This window comes from Grus americana, chromosome 3, assembly GCF_028858705.1.
Source record: "Grus americana isolate bGruAme1 chromosome 3, bGruAme1.mat, whole genome shotgun sequence".
Classification (NCBI taxonomy): domain Eukaryota; kingdom Metazoa; phylum Chordata; class Aves; order Gruiformes; family Gruidae; genus Grus; species Grus americana.
In genome coordinates, this window is record NC_072854.1 from 119,227,282 (window position 1) to 119,249,111 (window position 21,830).

Genomic DNA, 21,830 nt, shown 5'->3' on the forward strand with positions numbered 1-21,830 from the left:
TTTATAAACTTGATTAGTTTTAAAACAAGTCAGGCTTTAATCACACGTGAAACTACTAAGCAGGTCTAACATACAACCTTGCTTTTAAGACAAGACTGTATTGTTTGTGGAAATACATATATTGTCTTTGCTGAACCAAATTCTCATTTTTCAGATTTTAGTAGCAAAACATAAAAGCGTAAGCATCTCTAGCAGCATTTCATAGAATCCTTTCCTCCCGAAATAATTAAAATTAGTGTGGAGACAGATTAAAGGAAAGTTGTGTTATAATATCCATTTTGGAAAACGGTAAGGATGAAAGGCTGGGGGAATAAAAATACCCTGGAGTGCTTTAATTAGAAAAAATTACTATGTCATCTTGGCAATGAAATGTGACAGACAGAAAAAACAGCCTACAATTTGAGTAGGAATGCAGGAGATTAAATGTTAAATGAACCACTATGAAAATATACAGGGAAATACATTGCATTGGTTTTGAAAACTTGTCTTAGACATGTATTGAATTGCTAAAATATATTCTCTCCTTTGAAGTGATTTGCAAAGTGGGATATCTTCAATGTGTTGGAAAACTTTTGGTCCCCACCTAAGAGAGACCTGAACTGAACTGTGTTTAAAAGAAATATCTGTGCATCTTTCCTTCTGCATTTCACCTCATTTTGTAACACCCAGTGGTCTGCAGAGACTTCCATTAAGATCTGTAGAAAACCACCATGATAAACTACAGAGTAGCACAACGGAAAAAGCAGTCCATCTCTAGTTAGGTTTGATTTTTATATCCTTGGAAAGAAGCCTTTTACTTACATGTTCCAATTAATAAGACAGTAGTAGCTTTGGACAAGAAAACATCCCCTTGACAAAGAAACAGTAAAACACCAAAATGTTTTGCTTCACAAATAAACCACATTCATCATCAGAACTCGGATTTCCTAGGTTTTGTATTTTTGGTGTTTTTCCTAGGCAAGAATGCCTCATTTCCATATGAATCAGTCTTTTGTAGGCTTCATTAAGGCATCTGTAATGATAACTCAATTGCAGATTAATTGTGAATATGTAGTGATAAGATAAATCGCTGGTTATGATAAGTGGCTAGGAGTTCATATTTGCAAGGAAAAGCCAGAAGTAGGTGGAAAGAATGGTCAGTAATACTTCCCTGCATATCTATCACTTATGGTACCGTGATAAATGGAACAAGATAACGTAGAGCATGCTCTCTGCACCTGGCAACCCCCTCCCACCAAGATTCATTCGGGAATTATTTTCTTGATAGTCACAGCAAGTCAAACATCTGTAAAACATGCCGTCTGCTCAGTCAGTTACTGATCATCTTGACTCTGTGGTGATAAAGGTAAGACAAGAAAACTTACCAGAGTAGCCTTCTTCCCCTTAAAAGCTTCCACTGTCTCAGCTAGCACCTCCCAGGTATGCTTCCCAACAGACTCAGCACCTTTCAGGGCACAAAGTGATATAATTAACACCTCATGTGTGTCTTATTCTTTTTTTTCAATTAGATTTATGGGGGAGTGGAATCTCTGATTAGATAACAGTTCAGATGTTGCAAATTCTGTCTCTAGTCCCAGGCTGTAAGTCTACACTTGTTATCTATTTCAAGGTACATGAAAAATTAGTGCCCTTATAGGAATAAAATAGTGAATTAAATATGCCATATAAATTTAGCTTTCAATGTCTCTAACATTTAAGATCACAACCAAGTAGCATCTAAAAAAAGAAACTACATTTTAATATGAATTTAAATGAGCAATTTAAAAAACCTCAGAGAATAGCTCTCCTTTCAGATTTCTTTTAATGATGCTCTAAAAGCCAGAGCTCACAAAACAAACACCACTAGGGGCTGAGTAAAATTCCTGCCCTAATTCCATTCAGAGCAAATGATTTATAGAAGGGATGAGTCTGGCCAAATACACAGAGATAATCTGTAAACAGGATGTGGTATTTCTCCTGCAGAAAAAAAAATGCTGAATTGTGCCCTTGAGAACTCTATCTTGCTCAAAGCCATCTGTTACTCAGGCTTCTATATCCATATCTATCATGCTACTGATTAGCTGCATCTAAATCTATCACTCAGAAATATGAAAGTCTATGCTGCCTGGACACTGGAGGAAGAACTCAATAATTGTGTACTTTGCAACCCCAAAACCACCGTCAGCAATACCCTGTCTCTTTTTAACATTCTGGGAAGTGGGAGGAAAAAGTTTTACTATGCTGACTGTACAAGAACTGTGTGTATTTAACTGCAGGGGACCCCAATCCTACTAAGACTATACGTGTACTTCACTTTAGTGGCTTGGGTACTGGTCAGAAGTAACAAAGCTATCCTTCATATACTGGCAAGAATATGGTGAATTTCTAAGGTTACTAACAGACCATACACCACGTTCTACATAGATGCTAGTAAAGTTTGTAAGGTGTGGCTACAATTACTATAAATCTGTAGGGAAACCACCAATGAATTCCCAGGATCTAGGTTTCACTCCTTGCTTTGTCATTATCATGTTAACACCATTGGGCCTCACCTCTGACTCACCTCTTGAAATCGGGATAAAAGTGTTTAAATCCTTTGTAAATGCTCTGAGACAAATTGCTGAAGAGTGTGGCACAAAAATGAAGTAAAATACATACAATTAATTAGCAGAGCAGAGAGAAAAGGGATGGGTAGGGCTCAGTCTATGCAGTCTCTCTGCTATGACTGCCATGACTGCTATGCTATCATTTTTCTGCTACGTACTACCATTGTTACACAGGATAAGTTAAAAAGTTGACCTCTGCTGATGCACTCAGGAAATGGGGACAAAACCATCTAACCTTCCATTAGACTTTTGGCCCAGTCAGACCATTTAGCGCCATTAGACTGGCCACAGGGTCCCCATTTATAATAGCACTAATGGATTACCTACCAATAAAAAAGTACATGTTGCAAGAAAGCGTGAGAGCTGATCCCCAGAAAACTGTAATGTCATAAGCCAGAAGGATTTCCACAGGATTGCTGTTCATCCCAGAGAACAGTTAGTTACGGCATATTTGTGAAATAGTCTTGCAATCTAGTTGCAAGATCTTGATAATTTCAGATCACAACAGATACAAATTTACATATGACATGAAACAATAAGGATCTATACTAGGACATCTACTAGCTTTATGCTTATTTTCACTGGCCAGACACCAATGTCAAACAGGAGCTGAAAAAACTAGGAGTCTAACATTGTTTTGTTAAAAGTCATGGTTCTAATAATATTTAAATTAGCTGCAGAGCATGCCCTAGTAGCAGAGTACACAGATAAAAAGCCTTCTTGCTCTCCCAATCACTTCTCTTACAACAGAAGTCCACCTTATAAATTCTGTGTACCATTGATGACTGAATTCTCTGATTAAGATCCCAGTATGTTTTGTACCTGTGCACACATGGATATCAGAGACAATTCCTGCCTTGGATATGTAAATGACTTATGACATAGCAACACCAGTGGGGCTGAAATAAATGAACAAATAGGGAGACACCATAACAACAAAGCAACATAAGCAACAGCAAGTACCAGGTGTTACCTGGCCAGTCATCTCCCTGGGTGTCTTTCCAGATTCATCCAGACTTCACCAGCACTGGCTGTAGGCTAAACTTCCTAAATATTCACATGGAAGAACTCCTAATCCACTTTTGCAGCTTTAAACCCTATCTAGTCAATATTTATGTGGGAATGAGTAGGGATATCACCCTACTCAGGGATACCTATACCTGGGCGTAGAACCACACACCAGTGTTGATGGATCCCCTCAAGTGCCCTTGCACAACTGCCCCTTGAAGGATATGCAAAATGTTTTGAAATTGGTCAGGAAATAATCCTCGAGCATCTCAGAACCAAGACCCACAGCACAGGTGGATGCACGCAACCAGCATTGCAACAGAGAGGACTTGGTACAACAGGTGGGGCTCCTCCAACTCTGGCAGGTCCATGCATCATCTGCAGAGCCCTGGGGCTGGCATGGATGCCTTTTTTCACCTCTGCAGTCTGGGAGCTGGAGGGGAGAGAAAGGCACAAACAGGCTCCCCCCAGGAGTGAAGTAGAGGGGGCAATATACTCTACTTTGAGTTACATCAGATATTAATGGCTGGGAAGATCAACCACAGGGAAAATTTGCACATTTTACAGGTTTGCTGGGTTGTATGAAATTCTAGGAAAGAGGCTGTGAGATCTCCAGAATAGGAAGGTCCTGCCAACAAGGTAGTCTTACATCACTTTAAAAAAATAAATTTCCTTGAATTCACTGCAAAATGCTCATGCTCTGGCAGGAAAAGCGTAGCCAGTGGTGCGGGTGCAGGTGCAAGAAGCCATGTCCAGCTGTGAAAGCTGAACTAGCCCTAGGAACCAAAAGCCAGGGGAGCAGGCGAGGACCTGGAGGGTGCAGTCTGACATGCTTACAGCTGCTGCACCGCAGCCTAGTGTTGGACCCAACTGTTGAACAGAGAGATTAGACTTATACAGTTACTTGATTGCTTGTTATAACCTTTCTGGGTGAAGCAAGAATACCAGTTTAGCAATTTTATCCTGTCAGCATGTACAAATGACTACTGTGTGCTAGGAAGCAACATTTTTTTTTTTCTTACTTGTTTAAACTTCTTTAATTTTTGCTCTACAAGTGCATATCAAGTCTTGATGAGTTTTCCTCAACATTGCTCCCATTCTAAGGGGCATGGAGGTTGCCATTCTGCTGACAGAGGTCCATCCTCCACACCTCAGACTGAAACTAAATCTTAAAAGGGATGGAGGCCTCTAAGGGCTGGTGGATGGAGAAGCGTTCCTTCATAGCTCAAAATGTGACTCCAGGCTTCTGAATTGCATTGGTTTTCCCTAAAAGACATTTTCAGAAAATTCACTCTGGCTTGTGAACTACCAGGGTGCAAGAACTTCTTAGGGGATCAGAGATATAGGTACCTAAGGAAAGAAAGCTATTGTGCAAACTTGCAGTCTTTATACACAGATTCACACATTTGAGGAGTCTACAAAAGATTGAAAATTTCATTTGGTACACTTTGAAGCTACAGCACTCCATGCAACTGTCTTGCATTGAAAAAAACTTTAACATTCCCCCCCTCCTCCCCCTAAATGGGTCTTGAAAATTTGTTGTTATTTAGTATAGCAACAGCCCAGATGGATTTGTTGATTTTTAATCATGGAGGTGGGACATTACTAACCTACTTTCAGGCTCGTACCTCAAGGAGTAGCATGGTTCTGTGGGAAGTCACATGCACATGGGTGCATGAAGAGAGCACTTCCACAAAGAAAATAGAAAACTTCAAATTTTTTTCAAGTAGTTGGCATTTTCTGCCCCCTCCTCCCATCTGATCCTGTCTCTAAAAGGAAAAAAACGTCTAGAAGCCCCCCCAAATCCAGCTCTGGGCAGTCCACAACAAGTGTCACCTTTGAAACTTGACACACCTTATTAATCCTCTCCAGTTCTTTCTTTAATGGATGGCCCAAGAGAAGCTCTTGGGAAACAGCATGAAGCAGGCAGAGACTTGATCTTTTACATTTTCCATCTGAATTTCATCTGTATTGTTTTATCGTCACAATCTATTGTTTCTTTCTTTCCTTCCTTTCAACATATTTTTTGTGGATAGGCTCTCAGTAATGCACAAAGAGCTTTTGACCTTCATTCATCCTGCTTGCCCACAAAATCATCAGTGGGCTCGGAAAAAAACCAACCAAACAAACAACAAAACAAACACCGAGTAGCCACTGAAAATTTTGAGAATTCATGTTGGCTGGCATTAATAAAAATATTTACATGGGTATAAGGGAAGAGATTTCCAGTTTTGATCACAGGCTAGCAGCAAAGCAGTGCTATATATGAGTATTTATTGGGAATCAAAGGTTTACTTTGATGTGAGTGAAGTCACTGAACTGGTCAGAGCATGAAATCTACAGTACACAGCATAAATCAATACATCCATTGAAAAGACGTGAAAAACTGGGCACCCTGTATGAACATTTGTTAGACCACCCAGGCTGGCAACTCCATACGCTTTCGAAAACTTTCCTTCAGGCTTAGAACTCCTATGAAGTCAGGGGTGCATTCAGTTTAACAACTTGCTTACACTAACTATGTTCATGAAGGGATCAGAAAATGTTTTAAAAACAAATGACCCTTCTTATCTCAGAAACTGTTGGCTTAAGGGACTGAAGAGAAGTACCAGTGAAAGAAAAGAACTTTTGACAAAACATCTGCTGAGAGACGGATAAAGTGCTAGTAATTTAAATGAAGATACATTTCTACTAACTGTTCACTTTGAGAAGAAAGGAGACAAAGTTTCCTTAAACCTACATGAAAGTACATGTTGTCAAAGGGAAGCTCAAACATTGCTGACTACAGCAGATGCTCTATGCTGCTTGCACACCCCTGGCACAGAATATGTTCTGAATTTGGCTTCTCACCAGCTCTATGTCTTTTCTTTCAAATCTGTTGTAGGGTCTTCAAAACAAGGCTTTCATTTTACATATCAAACATAACGCATCTCCAATCTTACCGCCAAGTGCTTATGTAACACTGGAAATAAAACATATTTTCTTGAAAAGCAGAATAAACTACAACAGAGAATGTTGCTGTTTGATATCAGCACAGCTAGGACTAGTTGGGTGCACTAGTGAAGTTAACTCAAAGCCGACAGCACCACATGAATTGCCAGACCATCACTGATAAACCAAGTACCCTCAGTCGCAGTGGAAACATCTAAAAACCCCAACCTAAACATAGTATACATAATATTTCTCATTTTAATGTTGCATTCTATTAAACCATCCCTGGATGCACTTAATGTTAACGTTCCAGTGATACAGGGAGATGTATTGAAACCTTAATGTACATTTCTCTAAGCAAAAACAGTGGCTAAAAGGAGATGCATGAACTAAGCGCAGCTGTTTTACTAATTTGAGTTACACAGGACACTATTGTATGTCTGAATGCCAGATCATCTGATTGTCGGATAGCAAGATCTTTGCTTAGGTGTCTTGCTTCTGTTATTTTTGCTTTTACCACTTTAATATGTAGCTGTTAAAGACAAATACAACATATTTCTTGCTACCCACAGATGTCATTCCCTCCACGATTACAGTTGAAGCCTCATTCTACTCTTGCACTATAATAATGCATTAAGTCAATATATGTCAGTGGAATAACAGCAGTGTGAATAAGTTACCAGTTATGGCACACATCTTCAATTTCTAACGATTTTTTAATCCCAACTTTTGTCAACAGTGTGTCAGCAACTAGCATAAGTTTTGGCAGACTTTTGAAAAACACGTTAGAGTATTAAATCCATAAATCATTTATTATAGACTAGTAAAAGATGACAGACTGGTATATTATAACCAGACCTAAGCTTCATGTATCAGCATGCGTGCATCGCTTTGGATGTTATTCTTGAACTATATAAAGAAACCACACATTTCAAATCTTCAGTTTATATTCCAGCGTCATTAATGATGAAATCGACTATTCAGGCCAGGGTTTAGACAAAATTAATAAACTATTCTCTGGTTTTTTTCCCTGTTTATGATCAGAAGTACACATCTTAAATATCCTAAGTCTGCATTAGCTCAGTTACATAAATAAAGGAGGCTCTAAGTTTTGAGTAGAGAAAAACAACACTATGCTTCCAGGTAGCCAAGTTTCTACTTGTTAATCAGATGTATTGTGTTATGAAGGAAAAGCATGATGTTCAGGATAACTCAGTTACCATGATTAGTAGTTTGGAGTGTCTTTTTGGCATGTGATTCTTTTAGATATTTTTAGAGATCAATTAATATTGTGCTTGGATCATTTAGGCCTATTAAAACTTAGAGTAAGGTACTCTGACGTTTCACTGTCACTACCATTATTTTCACAGTTCCTTTTGGTTTTTTCACTGTCAATAAGCTGAAAATTAAATTATAATATCCTTTGTATGGTCCAAAAAGTTTGCATATAACCACTGATTTTGGATAGTTCTCTTGAGAAATGAGGCTTCTAAATTCTTCCTTTCCCTTTTGTTTATTCTACCATAAAATTTAAATCCTCAAACCATGTGTACTCTGTATTAACAATCTGCCATTATCATAACCTGATGTACTGGAAATTCAGTCATGGTTGCGCTTTCCTCTGAAAATACCTACTTACCATTTTTAGTTATGTCAATTACAAAATTATTTTATCATTGTTTTAATTATTTACTGGATACAGTCAATGTCAAATATTGAAATATCGTAAAAGAAGTTTAAAATAATAATGATCTGAGACCTCCTTTACCAAACTTTCGGATGCATTTGAGTCATATTTTCAAGTACTAATGCAAAATCTTTGTTGTTATTGAAAGCTGGGAATCTCTCCTGACAGAAAATTAAGTTCTAACAGCTCCACATCACCACTGTTAGAAACACAGGCTTTGCTGCAATATTCTTGATGTGTTACTGCAGGGTTTGCAGGGGAGAGGGAATTTTTCTGACTTTTTCATTTCAAAGAATTTGGGGAACTCTTGAGTGCAGAGAGAAGCTGGTACAAACATTTTTCTAAGATCTTTTCAGATGGGCATATGGAACTCACGTCAGGTAATAAAAGGAAACACAGAACAAGCTACTCTGCTTGTATGGAAAAAGTATCAGAAATTACCTTGGGTTCAAATACCCAAATTTTCAGATTTGGAGAACTATTGATACCCTTAGCACAAGAATTACAAGTTTACCTTTTTCCACTTGCTATACAAAAATAGTCTTCTGGGAGATAACTTCAACACTGCTAGAGCAGTCAAGAGTAAAACAGGTAAACAGTTTCTCTCTTGTAAAGGATGTGATCAGAGTTTATCCACTTCTCACTTTCCAATCTGAATAAAACAGTTAATTTTCTTCACTTTTTATTTACTAAGCAAGTGATTTTCCTCTTTTTTTTTTTTTCTCAAGTAGACCACTGTGAATACTCCTATTCCAAACTATACGTATGCCCCTGACAAAAACCAATGTGTTCACCAAGTCACAGAGGAAACTTCATAAAGACTCATACCAATAAATATCTCACACCAAACCCTTGTATTTGGTGTTCTATAACAACCTGTACCTCAGGCTCAAGTAGAAAACTCCTCAAAAGTTTTCTTTTTTTGTGGAACAACAAAATCCTGCATCTCCGTGTTCTTTCATGATGTACAATATGAAGACAGGAAAACGGTTGCAAGCCATAAGCATATAAATATACTGTCACCTGGTTTCTTAAGCAATATCACCAGAACTTGTTCTCTGAGTGTATCCAAATGCCAATTCAGCTGTGAATATTCGTAATATTTGTTGAGATTTTTGATATATGGTACACTTATCCGGTTAGGAAACCGTACTCAACTCGGGCATTTGTGGCATCTGACACTGTAATCTCCTTGCAAGGATTAAGACTTTTTAAATTGTGCAGCTGATACAGTTCTGTCCTTATCTTCTGATACAAAAATAAAAAATATCTGACTGTAATGTCATGGTCAAACAAAACCAACAACAATACAGAAAATCTGACCTAGACAAAAAGAATAACATTACAGTAACTAAAAGCCTGCTGCAAAAATATAGCAGTAAGCACAAGTAAGCCTAGTACATCCTTTTGCTCTAGCTTCTTCTACTTACAGGTATCATGCCATTACTACATTCTTACCTAGTGTCTGATCATAAAGTCAAATCTGCAATTCTTACTCCTGAAATGAAAAACTTCTTCATGTAGCTAGACCCAGTGAAGTCAACAGAACTAGTCACTTAAGCCCAAGGCTGAAAGAACTTTACAAGCACCAGGCAGAGGCAAAACCTCTTAGGACATTTTTCTACTGAACTCTTTCACCAGTGATGTGATCCATAGCCATATAACCTCTACAGCTGTCCAAGGCAGATTTCAGCCTACTTTTCCAAGACCTCTGGCCAGTCAAGCTAATTTTTTTGCTGGGGTCTGTAATTTGGAACAAGCCAGTGTGGTATTGTCATTGTTTCCAGTTGTTGACGTGATGAATGGAGTAGGGACAGCTCTGTACTATCTGTTCCGTCTCTATGTCGTCAACACATCAATTCAGACAAGTTGTTTTTAGCAACAAACATCTGAAACATTAAGACAACTGATACTTAACTGGGAAGACAAATCTCCTTAGTATTACTAATAAAACTGAACCAAATGACATAGCTTTAACCTATGTTTAATGATGAAATTTCAGCCTCTGAACAGGAAATTAGGAAGTGATTTCACACAAAGCCTAAAGGTTATTGCTCGTTGTTCTTGTAATGTAATTGTTTGGTGCTTCTGGAAGCATGAGATTTATACAGGCCCAGATAAGAACTAGTAATGCTACCCAGTTAAAAAAAAAACCACAACAAAAACAAAAAAAAAAAAACCCAAACCAGAGGCAAAAAAAAAAAAAAAGGAAAAAGGTAGTATTGCAAACTACCCCAAATCCATTTTTTAATCTAATAACAAGTGGCTCCATTTTGCAATTCTTACTCATTCAATGAAGCACTTCATGTGATTAGACCCAGTGAGGTCAATAGCCCTACTCATCCAAGCAGTTATGCTTCAACACCTTTTTATTAGCGTTACTAAACTTAGTGACATGGTACAGTAGAATATTTGCCTTCCCCATTACCATTGAACAATTAATTTCAAGACATGACACTGAATTAGATTTTTGTGTTAAATGTGACTCCGTACATAGAATATCTGTAGTCTCATTTCCCATAGTTTTGTTATTCATCATTTCAGTTCTGTCCATCCTATCTCTTAGGGAAATACAGGTTGAGAGAGAGAAAAAAAGTAAAATCTGTGTTTATCACCAGTTATTATGGTAAAGGGCTGGTAGCTAGGTTGCCTTATAAAAACTAAAAATCTTTCAGTTGCCTCATGATACTTTACTATGGTTGACATTAGTTATTTTTATCCTACACTGTCAAACAGATGGAAGAAACCAAATTATTGTTCACTCTGCCTACTTACTGTAAAGTTTCAAAAGGTTTTCCAGATCCATTTTCTTCTATTTTTACTTGTGTAGAATTTCTTTTGACTTTTGAGAGTTTTGCTCCACCTATGGCTTTGCAGGCTTAGTTGCAATTCTGTTTTAAGCAGATTTAGCTGCAATTCTTTCTCAATTTCATGCCTCGCTGAAGTCAATGGAGCTCTGAAAAGGTACCAAGGGTCAGATAGGAGGATGAAAGGGTGAGAATTTAAAAATTCATCCTAGAAATTGGTCCCAAACACAGGAAGGGCAACATTACAAAATTATCCCAAGAATTTTTAAAATCCACAAGGTTCTCAGCCAGTTATTTTTTTAAGTTGGTTTAAGGCTTATATTTAATTGCATGATATAATTTTGTTAACAGAAGAAAATGTTATTGTTCCTTACTTGGGGTTATTTGCATTTAAGATTTAGTGTACAAGTCTGAAACACCCTGCATTTGTCACAGAAGCTTTAGGAACACACTCTGGTATTCCAAAAGCACTGTCATGTTTCAGGAACTAGGACTCCTAGAGTTCAGCTCAAAGCTGGTACATATACCAGAGAATAAACTCGTCTGAAGGTTTCCCAGAGTAGCAGGTTCTATTTCAAGACATTAGTTTCAGTCACAACATTTTCATTAAACACACTCGTATTCTTACAGGAAGGTAGTTTATGTTGGAGTCTTAACTGTCACACTAAAAACTAAAAAGCTAAAGCTTCTTTCCCATGGTGTTAATTCATTTTTATATTCCACACAATCTCTACTTTTAATATTATGCAAGGTAAGTTTGACAGTCCTCAGTAAAGAAGTGGAATCAAGGGTTGCTTTTTTCCAGTCTCTGTAGATCTCTCTTGAAACAAATCCCTACATCAAACAATGCAGCATATTTTACATCACTGGAGAAGTCTAGGTAAGTCACGCCTTAGAGGACTTTTAGGCAGGCCTCATTCCACTCTCCAGCTACGCGCATTCATCCCTTAGCCTGGGAGGTGACTATGCCAGCTACATTTAGCAGCCTACTGCTTGCAGTGGATTGCAAAGCAATCTTTCCTATACACGAGACCATAACCCAGGATAGAGGTCTATGTGCTGCTTTTCCAATGCTGCTAAGATTTCAAGCTAATAAGTGATCAGCTACAACTTGCTCTAAGACTAATGCACATCCTTCAGTTCCAGCACTTTCACTGTAGCTAACAGACATCTAAAACAGTCTTTTACCTTGAGTAGGTCTTTTCCTCACCTGCTATCCACTATGCTGGCAAACAGCAGCTGATGTCATAGATTCACTGTGGCATTAAAGCAGTTTCTTTGCATAAGGTTTCCTCCTCTTCTTTTTCTTGGCTGGAGGAAAGCATGCTAAAAACAGAAGAGAGATGACTCGACTTCTGACTGGGATAGGTAAAAACTGAATACTCGGCAGGGAAGGAGAGAACTGAGGGTGGGGGGAAGCTTAATAGACTCTGTTTTCATTGAAAACAGGTGTATAAAGGAAAGAAAGCAGGGATTGAGAACTATTGGAAGAAATTCTGGAGATTGTGGTTTACTATCGTACTTCTGTGAAAGAAATACAAGGAAAAAGGCCTTATTCTTTCTTTCTTTCTTCCTTCCTTTCTTTCTTTCTTTCCTTCCTTCCCACAACAACTGCCATGCTTCAAATGCCAACCTTTCCCTTGTCAGTTCTAGCAGCCAGTTTAGCTCCTAAGATTTCTAGTCCTGGTAATGGAGAAAGCTGAGCCATGGCCATTTTACTGCCCCAGCTGCCCTTGATGACTGCCTCTACATGATACTTAAGGCAGTCATTAAACACATCTGGCAGAGGCACTTGTTTTAGGAGACCAGTTTCTATAGCCCTATGAACCAATTGACATCAACAGCATTAGTAGAGTACATGCTACTCCTTGTCACAGAAGAATTTCAGAATTCCGATGCTGTTTTTAACCCTTTTAAAACAGTGTGAAGATTGCACCTGTATCACTAGATTTCTGAAGCCAGGAGACACCACTAATCTTCAATCATTAGATTCAAGATTAGCACAATTTTACTTAAGATAGTTTGGTGCTCTCCTGGTCCATAGCCTGGTGCTCTATTAGTGATCTGGGTTTGACTAAAGGATCTCTCAGGAAAATTCTCTGATTTAACCAGAATTCCTCAACAATGGAAAATGTAATACTTTAGCAATATGTTCAGGATTACCCAGGTCCAAATTTTGATATTTAAGACAAAGACACAAACGCACACACAAAAAACAGTAGTTCCATGTACAAACAAAAATCCTGTGACTACTCTGCAGTGAGTCACGGGCCCTCTCCCTAAGACACATGTGCCTCTACAGAGCTCTGTTGACTCTAGGCATTCTGTCCAGATTCAGATTTGCACACAGATAGACTCTGATCTGAGTCTATCTAGGCCTAATTCAAGATTTCTTGTATTCTTACTAGCTTCATTCATTTTATCTTACTGAAACTTGACAAGAAAGTTAGATAACCACCCTGACATCAAGCACAAAAAGTTTCAGACCAAACCCACCTTCCACATGATGCTTAGGGCAATACTTTAATTAAATTCAGGAAGCAGTATAATTAAAGGTAAATCCCAGATTTCATATAGTATAGAACAGCAAGCAACACATCCACATATTTCCTCTTTTCCATATATGCTTAATTAGAATTGTCAGTGGACTTTACAAGAACTTATATCACTGTTCACTATCATGACCTTTTGATTACACAGAATACCTTTGAATTAAATCTTTTTATCTAACTAGTCACTGCCAGAATACCAGACAAAGCTTTTCTTGCAAACATCCCTGCCTTCCTACAGCGACATACATTGAATATTTCTGATCAAATTGATACAGCTGTTCACAGTGTAGAGGTAAGGCTGAGAATAATCGTTTGTAAGATACAGTGAAATTCCTGACTACTCTTATAACATTTCTCAAATCGTTATTAAATGTGGTTACAGTTTGGATTCTATTGAGTCTTCTTTCCAAGGTTGTCACAGCCTTCCTAAGACCTCACAATGTACCTCTGTCCCTCAGCATCAATAAAATCCAAGTTTTGCTATCTTGTAATGGTACAAGATAGCTAATTATTACTGAGTTAACACCAGTGAACGCAAAGACTTTAGGGTAACACTAGCTGATGTGGCAACAGAAGTCAGGACACTGCCTTGTTTAGTCTTTGGTCAGACCTCAGGGCATACGTGACAATGTTTGATCCTGATGGAAGGTGTATTTTATCAGCTACTGGGATTTCCTAAATCATTTACCAGGATTATGAAGGTTTCCTAGTCAAAGCTCGTACTCTTAATATGCATTTACGGGACTCACATTAGAGCTAGATACTATGAGAGAATTCTCTTCCCACACTCAGCATTGCCAACTGTCACAGTTTTATCAATAGTCTAATGGTTTCTCCTGTAGCTCTAGCTCCTGGAGCAATGGGACTTTGTGAGATTAGCTTTATACATTTTTTTTTTTTTTTTAATGACAGTAGAGGAATGCTTGAGTTAGTGCTTTTTGTATTTTCATGTGTTTCTCTACAGGTGCAAAGGCAACAACATGGTGTCTTAATGAAAGCTGAGATTTTCAGATGATAAATGGCTGTGATAACTAGGCTTCAAGTTAAACAACCAATATAGTGAGATCCATGTTGAACCTGAAGCCTTGGCAATTCTGGTTATGCAGCATTTTGTAATATTTATTATCCTCCGAGACCGAGTTTCAATGTTTCTTCTAATAAAACCAAGGTAATAAATTGCATTTTTAATTTTCAACTATCCTTCTACACTTGAATTTTATTTTCATAGCTTACAGATAAGAAGCAGTTCACATTGCTATTTCCGCTGTCCAGGGAACTAAAATCATATTTCACAGAATGTTTCTATGTTTCAATATTTCTTTTGGGTCAAAACCAAAATTGTTTAGAAAGTTTTTTTCCTAAATAAACACTTAAACCCATTCTAGTTACCTTTTTGTGTGTGTGTGTTTACCTTTTGAATTTGTCTCTAGAGGGAGAAGATCTCCTAACTGATAGATCTTTTTTATAGTGGGAGACAAGTTCAAAGTCATTCTCTGCTAGATTCATAACAGAGATTCTTAGCCCTTTTCTGCAGCAGGGACTTAAACCATTAGATTCACTGTCTGTCTTTCACTCTCCCACACTATAGCCAAATAAAATTTTATTCATGTTCCTCTAAGGAAAATTTTTCAGTGAAACAGATACAGAAGTAAGTATTGGTTTGGGAAAATAAGTTCAGAACTTCCCAAACCTTCTATTCCTCAGAGTTTTGTTATACTTTCCATTTTTAGCAGTTTATGTCTTTTTGACATAGATAAAGCCTATTGTAAAATCAGTTATAAATCCACAGAATGTAGCCTTCATATGTCATTGTCTTTAACCGGAGGCTATTTAGATATTTTTTTAGAGGGCACTTCATGGTGGGCCATTACTATTGGGCTCAAATGAGCCACTGAAATAATACATTGCGAGGTGTAGGCTCTTTGCTGTAGCTGTCCTGGTGCTTACTCTTAGTAGTTTAAGCTTCATAACCAGTAGGATTAATGTCAAACAGATCTCGACGAGGCACAAGCATTAAACCAAAATCTGGAAGAGCGCTTGGTATAGCTATTCCACTCATTCCAGTCCTCTGGTGATTGTTGAGTTGTACTCCCAAAACTAGACCAAACATGAAATGAATGCTTTTCCTGGCACACTATACGGCTTCAAGATATTAGTGTAAGCCTATATTTTGTGTTCATTAGCTTTTTACAATTACTAAGAATCTTCTTATCTAGTAAGATGTCACAGACATGAAGGCTCATTTTCATATTTATCAAAAACTTATGTAAAACTGGAGGAATAAAGAATCTTAAAAACTGCTCAGATGAATGAACTTGTACTGACCTCTGATGGCTGTGAATGTGTATGAAACACGGTCCTGAAATTATTTGTGCTTCCTTAGGAGCTTCAGTCCTCTAATTAAAATAACATTGACATAGCAAGAAAAAAAAGCTCTTCTGAGATGGAAACCAAATGATTTATAACGGAGTCCTGGGAGTTGTTTTGCTTTGCATCATAATTTTCTTTTGAAAGCACAGTCAAAATGTATACAAGACAAGCGTTTGCAAAAAAAAAAAGTTATTTCCAATGGAAAATCTGTTTGTCTTTCAGCTGTTTGGAAATTTCACCAGAAGATTTTATTAAAACACATGTCCACCTCATTCCTTCTTTATAAAATGAGTTTACCTTTCTGATCTTAAGGCAGAAAACACATGAAGCCTGAAAAAACTACTGTGAAAATTTTCATGGCTGCTGAGTTCACAATACACTACACAAGACCTAGTTCTTAGCACTACTAAGCTGGGAGAAGCACATGAACTTAAATCACTGTCAGTATGGTAGAAACTGTCTTGTCATCATTGGAATGGGCCCACCTGGGCCACCAAAAAAGTTGGTGGGAGAGGGGAGAAGTCACCTTCACTCTGGCAATATTTTTGCCCAAGGGTTTGTCCCTGATGCAAACTGAAAATTTCTAGAGCTTTACCCAGGAGTCTTATTAGCAGCAACTTTCAGCCATGTAAGTGGAAATATCACTCTCTATTAACAAACAACAAAAAACCCAACACATGAGTCTTGTGAAGATAGCCTAAACAAGCCCCAAAAGCCTGATAAAAGAGCTTTGGGAATAGAAGAAACAAGTGCCTAGGTTCCCTATCTGCAGGAATAAGCTGAAACCAAACCTCTACTTGATTATCTAGCAAAGATTGTAGAAAAGAAACCACCTACATTTTCAGTCAGTCCAAAAGCATCATATGTCACAAAAGTGCAATGGCAGAAGTGGAACACAGTGTATATAATCAAAATTTCTTTTGCATTTTTCAGCAATGTACCATCAAGTTTTCAAGAAAATCAGCTGGTCACCAGCATACGATTCCTTTCTAAAATACTGCTCTGTGACAATGCCATCTACTCCCTCTATACGTCCAGAGTCACATTTGCTGACTTGGGCGATGCAAGATATAAATTAAAAAGTGAGGCTTGTCTCTGTGTTTAGCTTGAATGGCTGACGGGTGAGAGGCCTTATTTCCTCTTGGTTCACCATGTTGCACAGAGCAAAGCACAGCTGAGGAAACAGCAGGCCCCCTATTACAACACAGGGTGGGGCATAAGGATGTTGATGAGAAGCATTTTGTATATGATAATTTCCTATCACTTCTACTTTTGTTACCTTGAATAGGCAGAGAGGTTTGTGCCAGTGTAATAGAGAAGGTGATTTGGCCTCTTGTTCTGAAGTACTTCTGGTGGCATCAGGAATTTGTTAGGAGTGCTCAGAACCAACAGTGAACCACTCGAAACAGCATATTTTAATATTGACATGTGACTAGTGTCACTTTTGTGCTCCATCTCAACTCCATATTCAATAAAAAAATAAAAAGAAACAATTTACATCAGAGTCTTCAATATTTATAAAACATTGTTGCTGAACATTCAACATCACAGTGTTTACAGAGATCCAGTAATAAGGCATTGGAGCCAAGTAATGGTTCACAGCTGATTCCACTAAACTAATCCTCTGGCAGAGTTGGGATTCAGTGTAGAAACTGGGAGCACTCTCACTTTCTCATGTTAATTGTGGATGTTCGGTGCATGTTTCCTCCTGCCAGTTGGCTTTGCATAGAAGATAGCACCAGGAATATTTAAAATTAAAAGAAAAAGAAAAAAACCTCTTGGCCGCTATAATTCTTTGGTCTTAAAAGTAAGACCAACGTAACTCAATTAAAGACAACGATTCCCATTTGTTTTGGTGGGCACTGAATCAGGTCCTTGGAACTCAAAAGCACAGATGGGAACATGAAACCAGCTACAGAGCTTCCATCTTGTTGGACAGTCTGACTTTTCACAACTTTATTTCATCCTACTTTGGAGAAAAAAAAAAAATCATGATCTTGAAATACTAAACAGACTGGCAATTCTGAAATGCCTTTGATAATTTGATATTAAACCTGAAAATATAGCATAATATTCTGTGAAAATAGAAGGAAACGAGAGAGACAAAAGTAAATAAGAAAATGCAAACAAAATCAATTCTTTTTTTTTTTTTTGCCTTTTTTTAACATTTACAAACCTATGTGTCAACAGTATGGTTGATATGGAAATAGTTCTGCAAAAAAAATTATTATTTTGATGAAACTATAGTTTTTCCAAAGGAAATATAAAGACAGCAGTCTTGGCACAGCAACCCTGATACCTTAGACATTACCAAAAGCCTTCCCTGAATTACAGAGCTTCAGTTCCTCTGTAGGGAAGGAGCAAGAAGCATTTTATGCCAACTTCTTGTTGATAACACAAGGCCATTAAGAGTCCATTTCAGTGTTTGCTTTAAATTAGAGGAGCCTCATTACTGCACAATCTGACTGTATATAAAGACAGGGACTTTAATGATTGAATCAGACAGGATCTGAATCTTTCTGAAAAGCTCTTGCCAATCACAGCTAACTGGAACCTGATACTGAATAAAGCACTTTTACTCAAAAACACCTTAAGCCTAAAGTGGTCATTGAGAAAAAACCTGGCCATTGAGGAGAAAAAAAAAATCCCAGCAAAGTCACAGCATCCTCTCTGCACCTATTTCCACCTTCTTCAAGAATTTTTATGCTGCCAGAGAAGTAGGTTTTGGCAAAATCAAGAACCTTGCTGGCTATATGTATCAGAGACTGTTGAAGCATTCTGAAATGTCACTACTTGTGAGCTTTAAATACAAGCAGGTGTGATTCTATGTAAGAAAGGATAAAGTGGTCATGAGAGAACATGCTCTTAGCTTTTTGAGAGGCAGGTCATACTATGTGCTATAAATTGAGTGAGACAATACAGCTGGCTTAGTACAGCACAGCACTTGGGTGAAGTCTAAAATCAACAGGAAAAGTACGCATTTGCAGGTGAAGAAACAGAATATTGTGAGTGACTCAAGTCACAATTCCTTTTGCCAGAGAACTGTTGAAAAGTGGTGCCTGGGCGGCACCTGCAGACCTGCTGCTGCATAGACAGCAGGCATTGGTGGCTACCAAGCCTTTGAACTATAGCCTACTCTTACATACATACATTTCAACGTCCAAAAATATACCTTTCTTAATTTAATAATAATAGCACATTAAAGTGTCCTGAGACTACGGCAGGTAATATATCTAGATATTTTAAAATAAAAAGACAGCATATACACACACATATCATCTATGTGGGTTTTAATTGCTGCCCTGGCTTGGATTGTGCCAGTTGGATGACGGGTTAATGTTGAGCATCGTGATTTAAGACTAGAAATTTAAGCATATGTTTTCAATTACTGGAGTGTTCTTAATACTGAGAATGACTTGTACAATCTAAAAAATTAATAAACATCTTGGGTCAAACAACTGCTTGATCTAATAACTTTTACAGCAAAGTGTCACAAATGTATTACAGAACTTACAATTCACAGTTCATTTTCTGGGATAATGACACAATTAACAGGAAAATTGGCCAATTTATCAAAAATTTGGTTATGTTTGAGACCATTATGCTAAATCCAGCTTCTGCTCACTTGAATTTTGGTTTCTGAACTGCCACTGTTAGCACGGATTAATGCCACTGCAAGAGTGGCTCTAATCAAATCTATACCTAAAATTTTTTCAAGAAAGGTAAGTTTTGTTTCACCATTAAGTGAAGGAAGTAAAACTAAATTGATGCTTAGTGGAAGATTTTTCAGACTGGTGAGGCAGCAGGCTTTTCTAATCTATATTGGAAAGCATTGGATACTCATCGACTTCTTTAGTCTCTCTAGTAGACAGAAAAATCTTTCTGGTAAGATATTTTCTAGAAAGACCTAAGTGTATTGGAGCTGAAATACTTCATGCACTTTATTGACCTCAAAATTATGGTCAACCCTTGTGCTGTTATAAAGTGAGACTATGTGCTAGGAAGTCTTTATAATACTACATCTCTCTTCAGGGCACTCCATGCAACTTAACCGGAACATGGGTTATTGGGAGATATGTCAAGAAGGGAAAGGGTACAGAGATGAACTTTTAGAAAAATAGGTGAGAGATATTTCCAAGTTAGGGAAGCACAATACACTAAGACATATCAATCAGTGTTAGTACCTAAAATAACCCAGTATAACTTCTTTAATAGTATAGTCAGGAAATTCTGGGTGTTATGGGAATGGAAGAAAAATTAATTTTTTTTTTTAAATAATATACAGACTTTTTGCCATTGTACAGTGAAATGAAGAAGTGGAGTGGCACAGGAATAGGGTCAGGATCCTGACCTATTAATTCATATTTAACAGAAAACCATTAAATAAGAATCATGGGAAACTGAGTTTGTCTAAGTGCAGGGGAGTTAGAAAATCTCAGGCTGCCACTCTGGGGTGGAAGGATAAATCGTACAGAGATATCAAATACTGTTCCTGTTAATTACACCTGCTTCAGTAGAGAGCAGATGACAGCGGCACAGGAAGCCCACAGCTGGATAAGTACTTTAGAAGTAGCTAAATCTGAGCAGGTACATCTGGTAAGGAGAACAGTAGAGTGAATCAAATTGAAATATACAATTGAGTAATGAACCAGGAGAAAGAGGAAGATTGCTTGCCTATGGGAAAAGATAAATTACTTCCAAGATAAGTATTGTACCATCAGCATAGTGATCTCCATACTAGCATAACCTAGGAATACTGCAGTTAAAACAATTCATTGCTGAAGATGCACTGCATTTTAGCTGGGGTAATTAGCACACACAAGGTTGCGTGAGGTTTGTTTGTTTGTTTAAAAAAAAGACAAAAAAAATGAAGACAGCAATGTCAGAATACTTCAGTTTTACTGTGAGATAAATTTAGCTAAGTGAGCCTTAGGCAGATCTATAGCACTGATCTTGTAAACTGAAGTGTCTCTCCTTCACTGTGTTTTACCTCAGGAAAGCTAAGGTGTATTAGTTACTCTGAGGTTAAAAGGAAAAAAAAAAAAAGCTGCTTCAGCCATAGTGAAGACAAGCAGTCAGTTTAATTTATTGTAAGGTAAGCAGAAAGGTTGCACCTAGATAAGAATATAGCACTGGCCTAACATACTTTGCCAGAGGCAAGCACCTGAAGTGTCACCTTCCCCTTTGGTACATGTAGTGACATAATCCACCTTTGTTATTTTGCTCTAATACACTCATCTGTCTTGAGTAACGAAGGTAAAACCTTCTTCTATTTTGGTTTTGGGGTCAAAGGCAAAGCTTGGAGAAAGTTATTAACAGAATCAAACAGATTCAGAATCACTGCGAAACTGTTCTATTGTATTAAAAACATTGTTTTGTTTTTGCTTCCAAGTTTCTGAGGGTATTCCTTTTTTGTTTCCATAAATATAACGTAGCTATTATCTTCTTCTGATGAAGCTGTTTCACATTTTCCTTGCCTTCAACACAAACATCAAGTCCCGTATCCCACTCCAGATTGCTTCTAAGAATGAAGTTATTTATGCAGGATAAAACTTGTACCTTCCTCTGAGGTTAGGGATCAGTCCTTCTTCCCCAGGAGCTTCTGAAAGTGAATACCCCCAAACAGCAGTTGTCATCAATTTCAAACTCAGGTCATTTAAATCAAAGGGAAAAATAAAGGCTTTATGGATTAAAATGGAAGCAAAATAATGACATTCATATTAAATATAACAAAATCAGAACCAGACTAGACCTTTTTTGTTACAATTTGCTGACTAAGCAAGAACAAAACCTTACACAGCAGAAAGGCCAGCTTGTCTTAAAAACAGCGCACAATCTGTCAGGCATCTCCCCTGAAACTGTATAACCTTTTTCTTCTCTCCTTTTAGGG

General features: G+C 37.7%; 1 protein-coding gene across 9 annotated transcripts in view; it reads right to left on the reverse strand.

Annotated features, from left to right (window-relative positions):
• The window catches only part of SPTLC3 (serine palmitoyltransferase long chain base subunit 3), a 203,407-nt gene that overhangs the window by 83,846 nt on the left and 97,731 nt on the right, over nt 1-21,830 (reverse strand). For 5 of the 9 annotated variants that reach the window (XM_054822632.1, XM_054822627.1, XM_054822626.1 and 2 more), the window contains 4 exons: nt 21,500-21,542; nt 12,229-12,344; nt 10,987-11,167; nt 1,365-1,444 (listed from right to left, as the gene is read on the reverse strand). The gene's annotated coding sequence lies outside the window, so the exon portion shown is untranslated. Of the gene's footprint in view, nt 1-801; nt 1,013-1,364; nt 1,445-10,986; nt 11,168-12,228; nt 12,345-21,499; nt 21,779-21,830 lie in introns of those variants that run through there. The other 4 variants (XM_054822628.1, XM_054822631.1, XM_054822634.1 and 1 more) reach the window with 4 other exon arrangements.